This window comes from Tachypleus tridentatus, chromosome 8 (assembly GCF_004210375.1).
Source record: "Tachypleus tridentatus isolate NWPU-2018 chromosome 8, ASM421037v1, whole genome shotgun sequence".
In the NCBI taxonomy this organism is placed as follows: Eukaryota; Metazoa; Arthropoda; class Merostomata; order Xiphosura; family Limulidae; genus Tachypleus; species Tachypleus tridentatus.
Genome location: NC_134832.1, coordinates 98,846,556 through 98,867,893, shown reverse-complemented (window position 1 = coordinate 98,867,893; position 21,338 = coordinate 98,846,556). Strand labels below are relative to the sequence as shown.

At 35.3% G+C, this 21,338-nt stretch overlaps 1 long non-coding RNA gene across 1 annotated transcript in view; it reads left to right on the top strand.

Annotated features, from left to right (window-relative positions):
• The first annotated feature begins 2,089 nt into the window (after positions 1 to 2,089).
• Positions 2,090 to 21,338, top strand: part of LOC143223035 (uncharacterized) — a 30,899-nt gene continuing 11,650 nt past the window's right edge. Inside the window, exon 1 of the long non-coding RNA XR_013012624.1 lies at positions 2,090 to 2,782. This is a non-coding gene — a long non-coding RNA (uncharacterized LOC143223035). The remainder of the gene's footprint in view (positions 2,783 to 21,338) is intronic.

Sequence of the window (21,338 nt, the reverse complement as noted above, 5' to 3'; positions counted from 1 at the left end):
TAGGAATCATATGCAGTAATTAATCTTTCTTTCTGACAATTTATGAAGAACTTATAGGTGTTAGCTGACCTATAATTGGATAACGTCCAAAGAATTTATGATTGCTTTTTATCAGAAGAACTGGGTGATTTGTTTTACTCTAATTCATACAGTGGTCATAAGACTGATGTAGTACATTACCTGCAAAACACTCACTATTCCCAAACGAAACCAGCTGTTGAGAAAGGAACCAGAATCTCTAAAAGTTTGTTACTGCGAAGTGGAAAGCTAACCTGTAGATGTAAAAAAAAAACAAGAAAGAAAATTTCTGGATGTAAAATCGATATACGCAGATGACAGTGTGTTAATAAACAGTAGTATTACAATTTCCTATAATACTTCCTACTCAAGGTTTTCTAAGTAAAGCTTGGTTATTTACTTTTTTGCTAGAAATGCTGGTTTCTGGCTTTGTACATAAATTATATTGACGATATTTGATATTCGTCTGAGAAATATTCTATACTGTTTCTCGTGTTATGAATGGGATTTGACCAAAATGTTTTTTTAGGGGGTTTATGGTGTCTTCTTTAATATTACCCAGGTTTTATTTGGTGAAACTAAATCTAATTGTTTTTCACGTCAAGCTTATCTTGTCTAAAATATAAAATACTGTGTAGTCACCCGTGATATCAGAAAACACGAAATATCTGTTTTGACTTCACTGAATACAAGTATGTTCCTTGCCAACACTAATGACGCTTAATACGTTGAAATGCTCAGTGGGACGTACAGAACATAGATAGGGTGGAGTAGTGTGACTTAGAGAACATAAAACATTGAGTAAAAAACAAAAATCGACATTATACGAATATATATGTATCTCAACAAATGTCACCAGGATTAAAGAAAAACAAAGGCAGCAACCTAGTATTCTTTTCCTCTGAGATGGAAGATTGAAATAGACACATTACAGTTTCTCACCTGGTATCTTAGTACGAATTTGAAGACAAAATGTTCACTTTAGTTTGAGTCTTTGTGGTATAAATACATGATGTTATGGAGCATGTTAACAGTTGGAATAAATACATGATGTTACGGAGCATGTTAACAGTTCATAAAAAAAAACATTGTTTTGTACTCAGTGTTTACATTGTTTCTAGAGAATTGGTTTGTTTTGAATTTCGCACAAAGTTACGAGGGTTATCTGCGCTAGCCATCCCTGTAATTAGCAATGTAAGACTAAAGGGAAGGCAGCTAGTCATCACCACCCACAGCCAACTCTTGAGCTACTCTTTTATCAACGAATAGTGGGATTGATCGTGACATTATAATACCCCTGCAGTTGAAAGGCCGAGCAATTCGAACCCGCGACCCTCAGATTACGAGTCGAGGGAGTTAATCACCTGGCATGCCGGGCTATTTCTATAAAAACAAATTTTCCTTGATCTCGAACCATCTGTTTAGAAAGGAAAGACAAATAATTATGGCATTAGAGTCATTTGTAAAAGCAACGTGTGAAATATTCGAATCGTGTAATTGTTAAAAAAAAAAAGGCTGAAAAGTACGAACTCAAATAAATAGACAGGATTACATTAAAAATGTTTATTTGTTTAATTATTTCGAAGCTCTAAAACTGAGATGTTCAAACATCTGAGCACTTAATAAATATATAGACTATTACTTATGACGTTCCTTATTTCAAATGCAAATATAATGAATCAAACCAGTTCAAAAATATAAATATAAAAGTCTTCCTCAACACCGTCCGGCCTTCCGTTCACGTAGTATATGTGTAGTGAAACTTTTGTTTCTTTCAACTATTTGTGCTGAAGTATTTAAAAAAAAAAATAGGAGTATAGTTGCATTTAAATGGTTACTTTTGGTGTTGCTCTTTTTTGGCTCAAATTTATTTGAATCTGATAAATATCAGATGTATTATTTGTTTTATGTCACCGCTGACAAGGAAGAAATGCACCTTTCTTCGCAGACGTGAGTAAAATTAATATGTGGGATTCTTGCAGGTCTGCCAGCCGTAGTTAATTTCCATCTTAGCATAATTACTTTCTGAATGGAATCCATTCTTCAGCTGCTTAATGTTTTTGTTGTAAATGGCCGAACCAAGCTTGCAGAAATTTGGTGTAAAAATAATAATTGCAGTCACTTTCAAAGCGCCGACGTCTACGCACCGAACAGTGAAGTTAAGCCTTGTGATTTTTTGTGAAAGTTCATTTCACTTGGCACCTGCACACCCTGTTAAACAAAGCTAGCAGAAAGAAACAAGAAAGTGGTTGGTTCAATAAAACCACATCGTTGCTATGTGCTCGACAACAACTGGGTCAAGGGTTACTACATTTAGATTCCTGCGAAGTGTTTCCCACCAAGTAAAGAGGAGAAAAAAACTGGTGTATATATCATGTTAACAAAATATGGGCGATCAGCTCGGTTTGCTGTGGGTTGACCCTGCGATCTGAAAGCAGATGACCTTTGACTTTTCATTATCTGGTTCGCGGCAGTGTTTGTGCTCTGTTACTGAGCTGTATATTATTATTCAAGCAGGTGGGCCCAACACACATTGCCCCATTTCAGCACGTGGTTCATGTACTGTGGGATTCCCAGGCGAAAGGTTAGTTCTACTTCTATCTCGCCCTGTTTGTCAAGCTCTGGGCGTGGTCTTATTTCATGTTCTAGCTTGGAAGATAGGGAAAGGCAGTGGCCTTGCTTTCCCCCCTGGCCAAGGCTCACCTGATCTTGCTGGCACAGCTTCTCTTAGAAGGGATTGTTCATTCTGCGACAGATGAAAAAGGTAAGCTTGTTTTAAGCCTTATGAATAAACAACAGAAGAGCTCTTTTCCCCAGGAGATTACAATCTATTAACCTGACATAGTCAACTAGGCCGAAGGGTGGGGCACGCTTAACCCGAGCAGGGCAGGTTCATCTAACGCTTCTGCGTTCTCCGGCGAAAAGGAAATGTCAGAGAGAAAATTTGATGAGGGGAATTTTAAGTGGCAAGATACACTGCAGAACGTGTAATGGTGTGGTACAAGGAGTGCCTGGATGATTTTAAAGAAAATGAGATTTTGTGAAAGAGCATGTAGTCAGATTATTGTTGTCGGTAAAGCTTGAGTTAAAAAAAAAAACAAAGCCTACCAATGAGTTGTGACACTCCTACTGTACCGAAATACAGCGTACATTTCCTTTAGGAACTTGCGTAATATAAGCAGTTTATGTGGTTGTTCAGCAACTTCCCTCAAGTATGAGATTGGATAGAATACAGTTTTAAAGGTAATGTTTGGTATACGTTCAGAAAAGGCGTGTCATATTTTAAATAATCTCAGAGGGAAATACAAATCTCATTTGAATTATTTTCAAACTCGCCGCTAGCTCATGGAGATTTCTTTCCAGTGCTACGTTTTTAAGCTATAATTTCTGTAAACCGCGAATACCAAGCCAAAATCTTATGCTATTACTAGCAGATTGGTGTATTTAGACTGATAAGAGTTTGTTTATTTTTTAATTTTGCACAGGGCTATATCTGCGCTGGCCGTCCCGAATTTAATAGTGAAAGACGAGAGGAAAGGCAGCTAGTCGTCAAAGCTACATAAGGACTATCTACGCCAGACGTCCCTAATTTAGCAGTGTAAGACTAGAGGGAAGGCAGATAGTTATCACCACCAACCGCCAATTCTTGGTTTACTTTTTTACCAACGAATAATGGGACTGATCGCAACATTATAATGCTCCCACATCTGAAAGGACGAGTATGTTTAATGGGATAGAGATTCGAACCCGCAATCCTCAGGTTACAACTCAAGCGCCTTAACCACCTGGGCATGCAAGGCCGTAACTGACAAGAGAGCATCGCTTTATATAAAAGCTAGAATTTCTACAGTTCGAATGAAACGTTTAACTCATGTGATGGGAAAATAGTTTAATTTTCCCTAAATTAATCACTGATAACACTTACTGCAAGGTCTAGAAACTCAGAATAAAGTTTTGAAAGCATATATTTAAACTTCTGCAGCAACATTAAACGTCGAAAGGATACAATAGGTTGTTGTTGTTTTTGGAATTTCGCACAAAGCTACTCGAGTGCTATCTGTGCTAGCCGTCCCTAATTTAGCAGTGTAAGACTAGAGGGAAGGCAGCTAGTCATCACCACCCACCGCCAACTCTTGGGCTACTCTTTTACCAACGAATAGTGGGATTGACCGTCACATTATAACGCCCCCACGGCTGGGAGGGCGAGCATGTTTGGCACGACTCGGGCGCGAACCCGCGACCCTCAGATTACGAAGCGCACGCCTTAACGCGCTAGGCCATGCCAGGCCCCGGATACAATAGGCATAACATTTGTAATAAAAGCCCATTTGATTCCAGACCAATATGTAGCGAAATATTTGGATTTTGAGGATTTTCTTTTGCTGAAATTAGAGTCATCTTTTTTGTTTGAAAAAAAAAAACTTTCTTCAGTGTAAAGAAAAATACAAAACTCAGAATTGTTTATAACTCATTTAATTTTCCAAACAGACAATTAAGAAGGAGGACGTATTAATATTACTAGTTAACATGCCATATTGATAAACTAAGAGTGGAGAAAACAATATTTAATGTGTTGACTTTTTTTAATTCTAAGCAACACAGTGGACTATTATGTGCGCTTTGACCAACACGAGAAATCGAGTCCTGAATTTGAGCGCATGTTCGTACATTTATCACTGAAACACTGAGTGGCAACGTTGTAATTACTTAAAAAAATAGTTTGTTGATTAAATGCATTCAGTAAAGAAAAGTGCAAACGCTTAAAATGCCGAAATTGCAGAGTAATCTGGAAATGTATTTACAGCTTTTATTTGTGCATGTAAAACATTTCCGTATGCATTGTATATATATAATTTTCAGGTAAATGCAAAACGTTTTTGGGATAAAAACACATTATTGCAATTTTTTTTTCTGTTAAGCAGTATTACGCCCGTATTTTTTGTATTATACTATAATAGAACTCTTGCTTGAATGATACTGGAAAAACATTTTATTACGCGAGGGGCAACCTCCAACTTCGCGAAATTTTTATCCTGTGTGTATGTAGATTTGCAATAGGAGTTACAATTTTTCTGTTTAGCCTCTCTTTCTTGTCATGGAAAACTTTATTCTCTCTCCATTCTCAGGGTGCAGATATGACGTCATGAATACATCACATATTCTAATGTACTGGCGTCATCTATATAAATATAATAGTACTGTCTGTTGTATGACCATGTAAATACTTCGCAGGGTGTGGATGGATCTTCACCAATATTGGTATGGAGGTTCGTTGCGTCAATGGGGAAATACATACAAATTTTCAATTTTGCATTTTGTGGTTTTAAGGAGTGTATTTTTCGGGGATTTTTTACCAAAAATTTGTCCTTGTTGATGTATCTTTACCAAATTTGACATGAAAGTTTATTGGGTCCATGAAAAGATACATTCAAAGTTACGGTTTCACATTTTGTAATTTGCTGTTTTTATGGGTGTTTTGGGTGTGTTGTTTTTTAAAGCATATATAAAGAAAACAACTTTTCATGTACCATGATAACCTTTCATTAATCATGAATTTACATAACTTCCGTTCAGAGCACAGGTACCCCAGCTAATATTACTAATTGTCAAATTCTATATTCAGTTTTGGCCCGACATGGCCAAGTGGTTATGGCGCTTAAGTCGCAATCTGAAAGTGGCGAATTCCAGTTTGTCTTCCATAAGACAAGATCGCCCTTTTATCCGTGAGGGCGTTGTAAATTACGATTAATCCCTCTATTCCTTGGTAAAAGAGTAGTCCAAGAGTTGGCGATGGATGTTGATAACTAACTGCTTTACCTTTAGTTTTTCAATACTAAATTAGGGACGGCTAGCGTAGAGAACCCTCGTGTAGCTTTGAGCGAAAATCATAACAAATTATCCGTAAACGTCTAAATTAGACCACAAAAAAGCTATTATTACTACTAATACAAAATCGTGTAAAGGTTGATAAAATTATTTATGAAATTATTCGTCTTTCTCCGAATAAAACAATCATATAGTATATTAGTCGTCCCTTTGATACATAAAATTATTTATGTACGATTATTGGACGAACTGATGAAAGCATTTGCAAACAAATTCAGCACTAAATATATCTTCTTCAGTGGTCATGGTGAGTTTACGGTTATAAAACAGTAGAATCAGGGGCTCGATTCCAAAGACCAAAAACCAAAGAGCTTTTATGGCACTCGCAGTATTCTAATCTCGCTCTTTGGTTTCATATTTATTGCGAAAGTTGAAGCAATATATTTAGATCATCAGCTGCTTGTACTGCTCTCCAGGAAATTGTTCATTGTTTTTCATTATTATTATTTTATTTGGTGGTCAGTCTGTTTGTTTGTAGTTTAGCACAAAGATACGTAATGGGCTATCTGTGCTATGCTCACCACAGGTCTTGAAATCCCCTTTTTAGTATATTAAGCCCTCAAACCTACCGCTAAGCCTCCGTGAGTAAGGAGCGGCGATAAATAGTTTGAGTGGTAGTGTTTTAATATATTTTTTTTAATTTCTGAAAGGCAAAGTTAACATTTGAGTTTAAGTGATCTAAATTTGGTAGAGTTAGTTAAGATAGAATTAATTTGTTTATACAACTACCGTAGGTTTAATGGTTAGAATTATCAAGTTCTCTAGCACCAAATAGAAAGCTTTTTACTAAAACATGCTCTACAAAAAAGCAGTTTATTGAAAATATATTTGTTGTAAATTTTTGAAGGCTAAAACTAAAATACGGTCACACCAAATTATTGTAATTGAATGTTCGTTGTTGTTTTTTTAAAAGAACTTGAAAACCAGTTATGAAGTCGAATATCTTTCCATTTTAATGAAATATTCCAGTACTTAATTAGAAAAGACTGCTGTTATTAAAGTTCAAGAATAGGCTAGTAAAACATGAGAGTATTATTAGAATTTTCTGCATGGCATTGCTTTACATTGTCTGACAAATGATGTCAAATACTTTCATGTAACCTTGCTATTAAATATTCTCCCCGGCAATAAACGTGAGGGCTTATATCGCTAAAAATCTGGTTCCGAAACCGATGGTGGTCACGTCACGGACAGCCTTTTCTGTAACTTTATACTTTAAAAATGAAAAGAAGAGCTCGTGTTAAGCAATAAAAGTATTCATAAATAATAATAGCCACAATAAAGGCTTTGTTCAGAATTTAATCAAGAATAGCCTATGGATGTCAAGATTCAAGAAATATCATCTATAACAAAATTTCAAACTATCGTATTTCATTAGCCTCCAAGACTTATAACATCAGTGGCCCGGCATGGCCAGGTTGGTTAAGGCGTTCGATTCGTAATCCGCGGGTTCGAATCCCCGTCGCACCAAACATGCTCGCCTTTTCAGCCGTGGGGGCGTTATAATGTGACGGTCAATCGCAGTATTGGTTGGTAAAGTGGTTTGGCGATGGGTGGTGACGACTAGCTGCCTTCCTTCTAGTCTTGCATTGCTAAATTAGGGATGGCTAGCGCAGATAGCCCTCGTGTAGTTTTGCGCGAATTTAAAAATAACAAACAGACATAACATCAGAATTCAATATTTTTGTCCCGCGGCCAACACATTGCAAACAGTCCACCTTTTTTTACTCAAAGCAATAAAATTGGTTAGTTTGTTAATCTGAAGATCACATAACTTTTGTTTTTCAGGTTAGGATAAACTGCCTTGAAAGATAAAAAGCTTTTATTTACTTAAAGGATACGACACTTTCGAGTCGCAATAAAGTTGTTAATTACAGTTGTCCGATAAGATAATGTAATCTTTAAATTTTAACTAAAGCGACACAATGATGACAGAGTTAAATGGGTTGGGGATTAATTTTTTTCCTATGTCGCTAAATTAGAAAGGGAAACCATAGTAGATGTGGCTAAATTTGAATTGGTACTATCTGTATATTCTTTTTTTTCCTTTTTATTGTAATATTTGTTTTCTTTATATGCAGAAAAAAAAGTCTAAAATGTCCTATTCACGAAAACACTTCAAGCACTGAACACTTTTTAATGCTCTTCTGTTACACATTTTAGCCGTAACCTCACATGCGCTACCACCTGAACATTGGAAACTATCTTATTTATTTGTTTTGAATTTTCCCCAAAGCTACACAAGGGCTATCTGCGCTAACCGTCACAATTTTTTAGCAGTATAAGACTAGAGGGAAGGCAGCTAGTCATCACCACCCACCGCCAACTCTTGGGCTACTCTTTTACCAACGAATAGTGGTATTGACCATCACTTTATAACGCCCCCATGGCTGAAAGGACGAGCATGTTTGGTGCTACCGGGATTCAAACCTGCAACCCTCGGATTACGAGTTGAACGTCTTAACACACTTGGCCATACCGGTCCCGGAAACAATCTAATAATGTTCATTCTTTCGCTCGTATAGCAAAAATGTAAGAGCAGGAAACTTAGAACTTCATAGAACTCAGCGTAGTTTGATCTTTAAAAGTACTTTTGTTCTCGGTTCAGCCTTTTAAGTATAAAATTAATTGGCGATTTCCAGATATAAAGATTGCGATACCCCAGTTTTCCTATAGCCATAGTTTTGGACGCTCACAGACTTTTGTTCGTTTAGAATAGGTAACTGTTTGAAACAAGTAGATCTAAATACATTTATTGTTCCAGTTCTCAATGCTCCTTAAGTAATATCATAAACAAGGCTATTTTTAGTACCACGTCGTGTCGAGCAAATACATTTTCAAAGCATTATATTATCAGTTTCAGAAATCATACTAATAATCACGTAACTCATGCGTGTCTTGGTCCACAGTGTCGTCGCTAGGTGGCGCTTTCGAAATTTGTTTAATGTGGTAAGTGCGTAGTACTTACTAAATTTGATTACACAAAATTCAAATTAAGGTCAAGGAGAATTCGAAGTTACATACCTACCTCCTTTGTTAATCATCTAGCAATTAAGCTGTTGAACTCAAAATGTCTTATTATCAGTCGCTAATTCACTTTATTCATGTTATAGCAACGTAACAGTATTATCAAACTACGCCAAATAGATTTTCCGTCACGATTTTCACGTTTTCAGCAAATTTGGAACAAACATAAAGGAAAACGTTGCATTTAAAACATTTAAAAGTACCTACTTTTACTTATTTTATGCGAATACAGCAAAAGAAGTAAGATACTGACAAGATTAAATATGATTAAAAACAACCATTTTTGCTAAAAACTTGTTAATTAACTGATTATCCGCATCATTATTGTATTGTTTTATGCTTAGAATATTAAAAGTATTTAACACTAGTTGAGTTTTCTTAAGTATCTTTGACGGTCAGTCTTGGACGTGGGATGGACTATGCTAGAACACTGGATTTTTGGAGTTAGCGAGCCATGGGAATATTCTGTGGTCTACTGACTTGATAATATGTTTAGTTCTTTTTTTAAATAAAACTTTTATTTTTTCGAATTTTCACAAAACTTTTTTAGTATCAAACATACAGTTTTTGACCAATGTAAAATTTTGTTACATTGCCGCTTGTAAATGTTCATAATATTTTCTTTAATATTTTCTTTTCTTTTTTTTTAATGTTACTTGGCAATGCAATACGTGGTTTTCACATAAGTGGCAGAAAGAATAGCGAATGTTTTGGGTTTGTTTTTTTCTAAACGTAAAAAGTCAGCGGTCATCATTTATCATTTTAATGAAGCAACGAATTTCAACATCGTTTTTTTCTTTCACCAAATATGCTCGGCCTTTCAGCCGTGAGAGCATTATTACGTGACGGTCGATCCCACTATTCTGTGGTAAAAGAGTAGCCCAAGAGTTGGCGGTGGGTGATGATCACTAGCTGCCTTCCCTTTAGTCTTATTACACTGCTAAATTATGGATGGCTAGCGCAAATAGCCCTCGTGTAGCTTTGTTCGAAATTTAAAAACAACCAAACAAACATTTTTTTATGAGTTAAGCCAGATGCTGATCTATAGAGACCTCTGGCGATATCTATTGTTTCTAAAGATTTTTAATACGTTAATACGTTGTTGCATCTTTAAGGAGTTTATTTACTGTTTCATACAAGCAACTTCCACTTAACAATTTGAGATAAACACTGTTTCTTTACGTTTTGTGTGGTGAAGTATATTTGGTTTGGTTATTAAATAAGGAACATTGAATTTCTGTACAAAAACGAAAATAGGGTTTTACCAGCTGAGTTGATTACAAAAAAATCATAATCACAACTTTTATAGATTGACAGTCAACAACGCAAGAATATAAGTTTCAAAATTTTGCTATTTGGTTAAAACTATTTTGAGGATGAAAAATAAACAGAAATATAGATAGGTGCTGATCAAATTCTACAACACATAATGTGTGAAGGAGTGAGAATAGTGCGGAAAATATCATTCAAGAGAATGTCAGAACATATATTGCTTTAAAGTTTATAATATACCAAATAATAAATTACCATTTGTTAACCGAGAAATGCGACAAAAATACAAGTATCAAAGAAATATAGACACACACTTTTCCTTGGATACTTCTGTAAAATCGTAAGAAAATATAAAAACATGTTTGTTTTTTTTTGCAAAGTAAAAATAATTTTACTTGAGACTGATCCACAGTTTCAAATGTACTCAAAGAATGCATTTTATTTTAATTATTAAAGTTATAGTTAATAATTATTCAAAATGACCGGCCCTTCGCGCTAAACATGCTCGCCCTTTCAGCCGTGAGGGCGTTATAATGGTACGGTCAATCCCACTATTCGTTGGTAAAAGAATAGCCCAAGAGTTGCCGGTTGGTGGTGATGACTGACTGCCTTCCCTCTAGTCTTACACTGCTAAATTAGGGACGGCTAGCACAGATAGCCCTCGAGTAGCTTTGTGCGAAATTCAAAAAAAAAAAATTCTACTAGAAGCAGGGAGTGCTGAAAGATAAAAATTAAGTAAATATTTTAATATGGACTAGGCAATACCTCATGTTGAATATTCGGGTTTCATTGATTAGATACATTTTCTTTAGTAACGTACGTCACACATTATCGCTCAGTTGTGTTTGGTCTAACCACGTAGGTAATCTGCCTTTTATAAACTTCATTGTATATAAACATTGAATATTAGATTATGTAATAACCTACCTGATATCTTTCCAGTATCCTTTGTCATATCCGACCAGTGAATTATGGCATTAGTATATTATACAGTATATGATACTTCAATTATTCGTTGCCCAACAACATCGATAAACTGCCTTTATAAGATCATAAACGGTTACTGAATCACCAATTGTTTAATAACCTACATAGCATCTCTTTAAAATCCTAAATTCATTTATTACCATGGTAAGTTTTAGCAAAATTGCTAAATTTGCTACAAGTTTTACTTGTAGCTGTGTAGTTACTTTGTAAAACAAATTATCGAAGCTATTATTTGTAATGTATGGTAACTCAAGCATATTATTGTGATTAAAGCTATTATGGTATTTTAAGGTTGCCCTAATTTTTCTCAAAGTAGCCTGTAGGAGACACAAAAACAGGACCATTCATTGGATACTACACTCCAGAGTAGTACTGAATCTTCTCTGTTTTTACTGTATATTTATACAAGAGAAAGAAATTTTACAGAGGTTTACAGATAAACAACACAATCAAAGCCAAAGTAAACATTTGGACATACGCGCATTGACTGATGTGAGATAATGAAGGGAGATTTTAACTAAATATATGGGTTGTAAACTTTACTCGTATGTGCTCTCACAGGTTTTCTCCAAATATATTTAGTTATTTACAAAGCATCAATCTGAAAAATGCAGTAAAACTATCATTCTAGTACATTTCAGAGTCGAAGAAAGTTTACCAGGCAATCTATAACATATCTAGGTGTGAAATCGTGAAATAAAATCTCTCGCAAAGGATATTCCACAACAAAATTCCAAACCTATCTTTCAATAAAGCAACCTCTGTTTTAAAAAATAACACATAATAATGTACACAAAGTTTCTATCTTCAGGCGTACTCGCAATCCACGTGACTGAAGACCACTCTCATGTTACCACGGCTGTCATACATTGCCTTGTAAGGTATTCACCACTTTTCAATATTTTCACATTTTGTTGCCTTCCGAGGCTGCATTCACGAAACTTTCAAATGAGACTTTACGTTTAGGATTTACGCAATCTACTCCAAACTGATATTATGTAAGTAAGTTAGATTTTGAAAAAATATATATATTCTCAATTGCCTACGTATTGAACCTCTTTGCTGTGGCAACCCTAAATCAGTTCAGATGCAAAAGATTAGGCCAGAAAATTAGTGTAATGATCTCTGTCTGTATGTAATCAAGGCGGTTTAATTTGACTTCAGTGTAAATGCATCTGCTCAGGTCACAACTCACATGATGATATGACAATCCAACTACAAAGATCAAGGAGCTTTACAAATAAATCACAGATAAAGTGGTAGAGAAGCACAGATTAGAAGAAGGTCGCTGATTATCCCTTTGAATATGGTGAAATCAATCATTAAGATGTGAAATGTGCTTCATACTACCATTACCCAAATCAGACAGTTTTTCCAAACTAACCCGCCAAGCAAGCAGGAAACTGATTAGGGATGCCACTATGAAGGCAGCAGAGGATTTGAAAGGTTTGCAAAGCTCCACATCCGAGTCAGCGTTCATGCATCATTAATATCGCAATCCCTACATAAAGACAGCCTGTATGGGTGAGTGGCAAGAAAGGAGCCATTTCTAAAAACGAATCATATTAAATCTCGTATGGTGTTTGCAATAAAGCGTATAAATGATACTAGGGATATATGGCAGTAGGTGTTGTGGACAGATGAGTAAAAAATTGAGATTTATGAACTAAACTCAAAGCATTACATCTGTCACAAACCCAACACATCAAACAATCAATACTATCCCAACTATTAAGCATGATGATGGCAGTATCATGTTATAAGGATGTTATTCAGGATTGAGAATGAGATGGATGGTATAAAGTACAGGCGAATTATGGAAGAAATTCTGCTTGAGTCAGCCAAGAATAAAATACTGTGTTTAAAATTCACATTTCAGCAGGACAGTGATCCGAGGCACAGGGCCAAAGCGTCATTATAGTGGATTCAATAAAAGAAAGTAAATGTTCTATTTTGGTCTAGTCAAATTTCCGAATTGAATGCAATAGAAAAATTTTGACGAAAGTTGAATATTGCAGTTCATCAACGATTTCGAATGAACTTCTCAGAACTGGGGCAATTTTGCCAGAAAAAATGGACAAAATTACAGCATCCCATTATGCAAAGCTGGTAGATACTTATCTGAAAAGACGAACAGCAACAATTGCTGCCAAAGGTGGTTTCACGAAGTACTGACTTTGGAACTTGGATACTTATATAATCAGCAAATTTCAAAGTATATATTTTCTTTGTAGATTTTGATTACATTCAACTTCTTTCACACATAACAGTGTTATATTTGATAATTAGACTTTAGAATAAAAACAAATTAATTAACAATTATTTGCAGTATTTGTTTTCTATCAAAATGTGACATTGCTGATAGAGGGCAAACGCTCTTTCAAGGAACTGTATGCACAACTTAAATTTTGCCAAGGATATGTCAACGCAGGAGCTTCCACTAAAACACATTTTAAAGACAGAAATGCTTGTTCACATTAATTGGTACACCTAAAACAATACTGGCTTAAGTGAGAACAGACAATGATGTAAAAATTCTGAAGAAATTTACCACAATGCATTGGTAATATGAAAAAAACTAAAAATGTTTATACTTCTTGCCATGTAATGGGATAAAGCCAATCTCAACTTGCTGTGAATTTCCAGAGTCTGTTGAAGTGTCATTTTCCCCAACGATGTAGCTAAGAAACTCTATTTCTGTGCACATGATGGTACATTTTCCAGGTTGTATCTCCAGACTGCTTATTCTTATCTGATCCAATTGCGTGGATAGTTTCAGAACACCAGATAAACGTGCAGCCAAACACCAACATATCTTTGGAATAGACCAGGTATTTTTTCTGTGCTCACCTTTAACATAATCTCCTTTAACCTCTTTAAAGTGGTTAGAGCATTGCAAATATCAATTGGTATGTACTGAAATCCTTATAGGCCATCTGATAAGCTAGACACAAAATTGGCGCTACTCTCATCCACCAGTTTGACTTGCCAGTAACTGTATGCCATGTTTAAAGATCTAATCTATTTAAGAACCTTCAATTGTGACAATGAATTCGCGTTTCTGTGGTGAAGTGAAGATATTGACACACGGTTTATGTTCATCCATTGGAAATTAATAACAGAAATTTACAAATCGCTATTCTTTCTGAAAATCACTACTAGAAATGACCACATACTCTGCAATGAGTCTGTGATCCCATTCTTTAACATTTGCCATATCTCAGCTTAGAAGCAATATATCTAGCGTTCCAAGAAAGCCTATTTAGTTATTCTTCAATTGGACAGATATCCTCTAAATCTAGTGATGGCAGGCGATTTCTGTTTAACACCATTGGCTATCTGATACCACAAATATACTGTTATATAACCAACAGATTATTGAGTATATAGCATTTACTAAATCCAGACTGTTTGCACAATCCTCAGTTAGCAACGCCAGATCTGTTGATAATGATATACTTGCTTAAATAAATGGTGAAACATAAGCAGACCTATGATTACCATTAGCCTCGTCTCCTCTGCTTTATTTGCCATTATGATTATCATTTCGGGAAGAAGCTGGATAAATGGTTGACCATAATTGCACACCATTACCAAGAGTGTATTTACACCAAAACACATAATTGTCTGAATTAATGCTGCCTGCGTTCTGGACAAGAAATAGCTCATATCAATTGCCACATTACGCAGTACCAATACATTAGACATTGCCTACAGTAAACCATGGAACATAATTTATATAAGTGGAGGTATAGTAACTCTCTTTACAAGATACATTCATGTTATCTATTGTTTGGGATCCATTGTGACCAGTATTGGATGTTCTCTCAGAGAAACTCAATACACGTATTACATAACCAAAGCTGACAGCAATATTCTACAGCATTTCCATCCTAAAAGTTCCTATGTGAAACCTAAGTTGGAAATAACTATGTTCATTTTGTAGCGCATGCAACCTAAATTCAGTTAAAGACACGTTTCTCCATTCACTTCTAGCTTGTTTCCATTTAGCGTAGTGTTTCCATTATTAACTGGACAAAGTAATGGCTTCACTCAGGAAGCTTGATACAGAGATAAGTCTACAAGTGCCCTGACCACTCTTGTATCAACCAGAAACTCCACCTCTTGCCATTGTATCTTTATAGATATATATTAAGCTCCACCCATCCCTGCTATAACCAAGTTGACCACAACTTTCGGTGTGAGCTTCTTACTTCAACTTTCAAAAAGTGGTTGCTTTGTCTATTTTGCTACAAGACAAAATAAAAACAGTTTACCTTAAAGTAACCCAACTTGCCTACAATTGAAGTATGAGTATCAGTCTTCTCCTCAACAGCAATGTTCAGTAAGAGACATCATCAGTACTTCCTGTGGCACAAGCATTATGGGAGGACCAGGTTAACATTAAAAGTGTTGCTGAGCTGTGATGCTAGAAAGTGTTGGCAGCTCGAAGTTTTTCTCAGTGGTGCTTGAGTTTAACATGAGGCACCTATTTTTGAAGAATGGTCTGTTCTAAAGAAAACAATAATAGCTGCAACTGTGACCTTTGTTCTTTTAACCTTATCACAATGGACATTGCCTCGGTGAGGATGAGAATATTTCCACTCCTAAGTGATGTCATATCATTTCATTTGGAAATAAGAATGTCATTACTTGGAAGCTTTCTATGCAGATAACATAAATTATTAGCGTAACGCGCCAAAGTTACCAGACAGACCCTCCTTACAGCCTTGAACGTAGCACAATTGATGGCTGAGTTTCCCTGGGTTAAAATTTTCAACATCTCAGCAGTGAATGTATTCTAGTCCCAAAGCTGTGTTTTAGTCAAATATTTGATGGTGTTAACAGTTGGAATGTCTAAATTCAGGGTGAGACGTTACACCTTCTATTTAATAATTTTTCTGTTCCAAGTGGCATGACTAACTCACCTAATTAAATGGTCCAAGACTTATTCGCCATAAATATCATAGATTACAGCTACGTCTGGGTTTGAGAACAGTGAGGGACCTGCAATATCTCACCCACTAGTTCAGTGGGGCTGCAAGTTCTTCTGAAACCCATTATTGCCTCCTTATTCAAGGAGGTTCAAATATACCCTAAAATCACAACTTTTACTCAATTGCGCCTTCTATTTAACCTAATGGTAAAACAGCTCTTGCTGGTAAACATCGTATACCGATGACAATTATAGTTTCTTTCATTTGGTCAGTAATGATATTGCCCAGAAATGGTTCGGTAGGGGGTCTCTAACTTAGCCTACAGTTAAATATAGACCTTGTAAAGACTGTCCCAGTGAGTCTCAAGGTAATCAAAGTGTTTGTCATCATGATAATCCTCACTTTAACAGGTCTCCCACATAATAACAAAGAAAAATAACTTTCTCGATTTCTATTGGTGCTAGAGATAGTGATAGTCATTGTTTTCTTGGCTGTTGATGCAAGAAAATGTTTGTCAAGGTCCTGTGTAACATTAGTAAAATTCCAAAGTCTGGAAGAGTACTTCTGATAGACATGATGGTTCTCCCTTACAACCATCTACCCCAATGGCTATCTTTTCATTCAAACAATAAGTTCTAGAGCGTGAAACCTTAATTTAATGGTAGAAGAGTCTCAAAGAGCATGTAAAATAAAACATTCGCCCAGAGAAAATAGGTCTTTACAATAATAACAGTATCCATTGTCACTGAACCAACATTTCCCCTTCCTACCTGTAGTTTTGTCAAATATTTTGTTTTTTGTCTCTCGGAGCAGTCTCATGAACCGAAAAGTCATGGTGATTCATTGTATGCTATATTATAGAGCAATGGCATATTTTATTTGTCTTTGACTGAGTATTTACGCAAAGAAAGAGACAAAAATTCACGTTTGAAAGCATTCACGATCTTTATTACAAGGGAAACTACGTTAAACACTTAGACATGTTTCATTTGATTGAAGACAAAAGCGAGAAAGGAAGTGTAATTAAAACTTTGGATACTCATCTTTATTACTGAGTGCAACTGTAGTTTGATAATCAACAAAGCAGAAATGTTAGATCCGCTCATAACTAAAGATTCTTGAATCTCGGGCTTGAGTGTATATTTCTTCACAAGATTCGACACTTAAGTTACAGAAAAAGAGACAAGATGAAACGCTTTCTATCATTTTCCTCATCAACAACAGAAATATACAATACCTAGCAAGACAGTACACAGTGAGCGTGAGATCTGAGATCATATGTGTGTTGTGTTTGACTGATAAAAACAGAAGAGAAGAAAGAAATGACAAGTTATTTTCAGTGTGTTAACTAAGTGACATAAAGTATAACTAAATGCTAATTAAAAAGATATAAGATGTTAAATTCAGTGTTGCGTTAAATTAATTTAAATAAATATTCTGTTGGAAATCCAAGATCTTACATGCATTTTTCAACTGAAGCTGGGCCCGGCATGGTCTAGTAGTTAAGACGCTCGATTCGCAATCTTATAGTCGCGGGATCAAGTCTCCGTGACACTAAACATGCTCGCCCTTTTAAGTGTAAGGCGTTATTATATTACGGTCAATTCCATTATTAGTTGGTAAAAGAGTAGCCCAAGAGTTGAAGGTGGGTGGTAATGATTAGCTGCCTTTTCTCTAGGTTTGCACTGCCAACTTCGGAACGACTAATGCATATAGCCCTCGTGTAGCTGTGCGCGAAATTCAAAAGAAACAAACTGCAGAAGCTTAAAAAACACTTTACGTAAGTTAGCTGTTTTAATCTTCATCTGGATTTCCATTGCATACACAAGGAAAGGTAAAATAGCAACTTACTCAAGCTCCTCTTTTCAACAGTGTGAAAAATGACATCATGTTGAAAACTTTATATTTTAATTGCAGGAGTGGAAAACTTAGTGTATGTCTTTATACTATAGCAATTTTTATGTGTTTTACTTTTTAAATAAATCTGTTTTCATGAATTTGTTAAAATATAATTATTAGATATTAAAGTAGAAAGGAGGTTTAGTCCTAATTTATATATTGACAACTACTGCGAGATCAAATATGATAAATAAGTCAGATAGCAAAAAAATATCAAACAGTATATTCCATTATAACCGTTATTGCGTAACAGAATACTTAAATTTTTCCAAAGATTGTTGTGACATTGTACTGAATGTTCTGTAAAACAAAGGTTGTGCATGATCTTTTGGCTACAGACCTATTCCAAGCTGAAATAGGTTGTTTAGATTTGGTTTGAATTTCGCGCAAAGCTACTCGAGAGTTATCTGTGCTAGCCGTCCCTTAGCAGTGTAAGACTAGAGGGAAGGTAGCTAGTCATTACCACCCACCGCCAACTCTTGGGCTACATATAATGCCCCAACGGCTGAAAGGGCAAGCATGTTTGAAGTCATCGAGATTCGAATCCTCAAATTACGAGTCGAGTGCCTTAACCACCTGGCCATGCCGGACTAGTTTATTTTAGAAAAACGAAGCATATTTTAACGTACCCACACAAATAGAATATTACTCGTTTGATTTATCTAGTTCTATAAATGTGATTCAAACATTAGAGACACGTTAACTGATAATCAATATTAGAACAATATCAAAGAACACAGCCGTTCCGCTTGTTGTTGGTTATGAAGGGATATACTTGCAATACCATTCAATGAAATAATTCGTAGTTAATTAGTGAACTTCTCGAAACAACATCGATCGACCATCCTGGAAAACAGAAATTCTGTACTTTTTAATTTTTTAAGCCTTTTTCTGTTGTGGAACCATTAATTATTTGTTGCAAAATAGCGTTATTAATCACACAACAAGTTAAAAATTATGCTTAACAGGTATGTTTAGTTAGGTCACAGAAAAAGAGGAATTTAGGTGAACATCATTAGAAACTGCATTTCTAATCTCTCACAAAGTTTTATTATAATGCTGTAGAGTATCAGCATGACGCTGTTGAGTAATATAAAATCGTTTCTCAGTTACTTAGTTGTTGTTTTTAATTTCTAAACAAAGATGAACCAGAAAAAGGCTATTTAATATTCAACATATGTGATATTATTCCTTCTGGCTATACTTACCAAATGTAACATACATGCAAGTACTGATTGTTTACACAGACGTCATTCTCACATGATCGTATCTTTAAATAATCACTGTTGGTAACCTGAAGAGAGACAACGCATATATTCATTTTGGGTTTTGAGAAAAACTAGTAAATTAAAAATAAAAAAGCTATTTCAGAAAGTTTCGAACTTACCATCATCAAGATAAAACGTTTTTCGCGAAATTAAAACAAACAAAAAACAAAGTTATCCATGTTCTGCTCACGTTAACGTTGTTGTACAGTGGTGTTTACAGACAATTTATTTGTATAATTTTGATTATCATAGGATAGCTGCTACAAAAGGCAAACCAGCTGAAATAATTCCAACCCTTGCTTTTCTCAATTAAGTGTATGAGGAATGTAGAGTAGTATAAAAAAGACGAGTATTTTATAAATTACAGGTGGTAGTACCTGCCTACAGCACACAAGTAAAACAAGCGACTGTTCCCACTATTCAAAACAGCTCTTAGTGTTATTTTATTTAGATTTTGCAATTCATATATTTTTTAAAACAAATTAGACACGTAATTTTATCTTTACAAAAACCATAAAAATAATTTATAGACACATGTCCCCCTCTTAGCGTGATCTGATTACCATTCTGTTCGGAGCTAAGGCCAGCAGTGGTAGATTCTTTAGATGGGTGTTACGCATTATGACGTTTCATAGAATACAAATGTGTAATGGAACAGAGTAAGACTTCTGTTCACAATATTTAATCAAATAGTTCACTAAACAAGTGGTTTAGTATAATAGTAGTATATAAGCAAGGTAATATTGTTGTGAATCACGGCTTCGTTTGTTTGTTTAGAATGAAGCATAAAGCCAGACAATAAGCTACGTTTGTTATCTCACCACGAGTAATAAACCCGGTTTCTAGCGGTGTGAGTTCGCAGACGTTTCATTCAGCTGCTGGAGGGCTCACAGCTTCAAATTATTTTTGCATTGATTTACGAAAACGTCAGATTAACGTAAAATATTAAGGGGAAACATCTTGTGTGTGCCAAGTTGTTATTCCTGGTTATCAATACATCAAAACTTCAGTTTCCTCGATGCTCACAAAACAATGTATTCCTACACTTGGGTAACGTAAACCACGAGAAACAAATTTTAAATTGTTCGTTTGGTTTGAATTTCGTGCAAAACTACATGAGGACAATATGTGCTAGCCGAACCTAATTTAGCAGTGTAAGACTAGAGTGAAAGCAGCTAGTCACCACCATCCACCGCCAACTTGTGGGCTACTCTGTTACCAACGAATAGTGGGATTGACCATCACATAATAACGCTATCATGGCTGAAAGGGCGAGCAAGTTGGGTGTGACGGGGATTCGAACCCGCGACCCTCAGATTACGAATCGAGCGCCCTAACCACCTGGTCATGCAGGGCCAAAATGTTTATTAATGTACAATTTTACTTGACAGTTTTCTGTGTGGTTTTATTTGTTTTTCTGATTCTTTTTACTTTTTTTTTTCTCAAGTAATCGCGTAGAAAACGTTTGAGTTCGTACAACTATATTTTTTATTCAAACGTATTGACTCTGGTTTGATAAGTGTATTTTCAAGTAAATGCTATAATCCTGTCTATTGACAACGATTTAAATAATGTGTATGTAAAGCAAGCTTTTATATTCTAACGTACTCACCGTGGTTTGATCACTATATATCTTCAAATAGACAATTTAATCCTATCCATTTACGGTGTTTACGAGATAGTGTGTACAACCAAATTCTTTTGTCCAACGTAATAGATCTTATTCATTAATATGATTGGTTTTAAAAGGATAACATTTTAGCCTCTCCCTATTTCATGTTTACGAGATATACTCTATAAAATTACAGGGCAAGGTCCTGGATAAGGCTCATTTCAACTTCCATTTTTATATATAATGGTGTTTAATTAAGTCATAAACTTCCAGTATGTTACGTTATGTATAAATGAATATTTTTTCAACTTTGTATCTTATTTAAATTATTCTAGATAAAATTATTCTTTATGATAAAGAGCATGTAATAATGTTTACAGGATTGTGAGATCAAATAAAGACCAGTAATGATGCGTAATAGTTTAAAATATT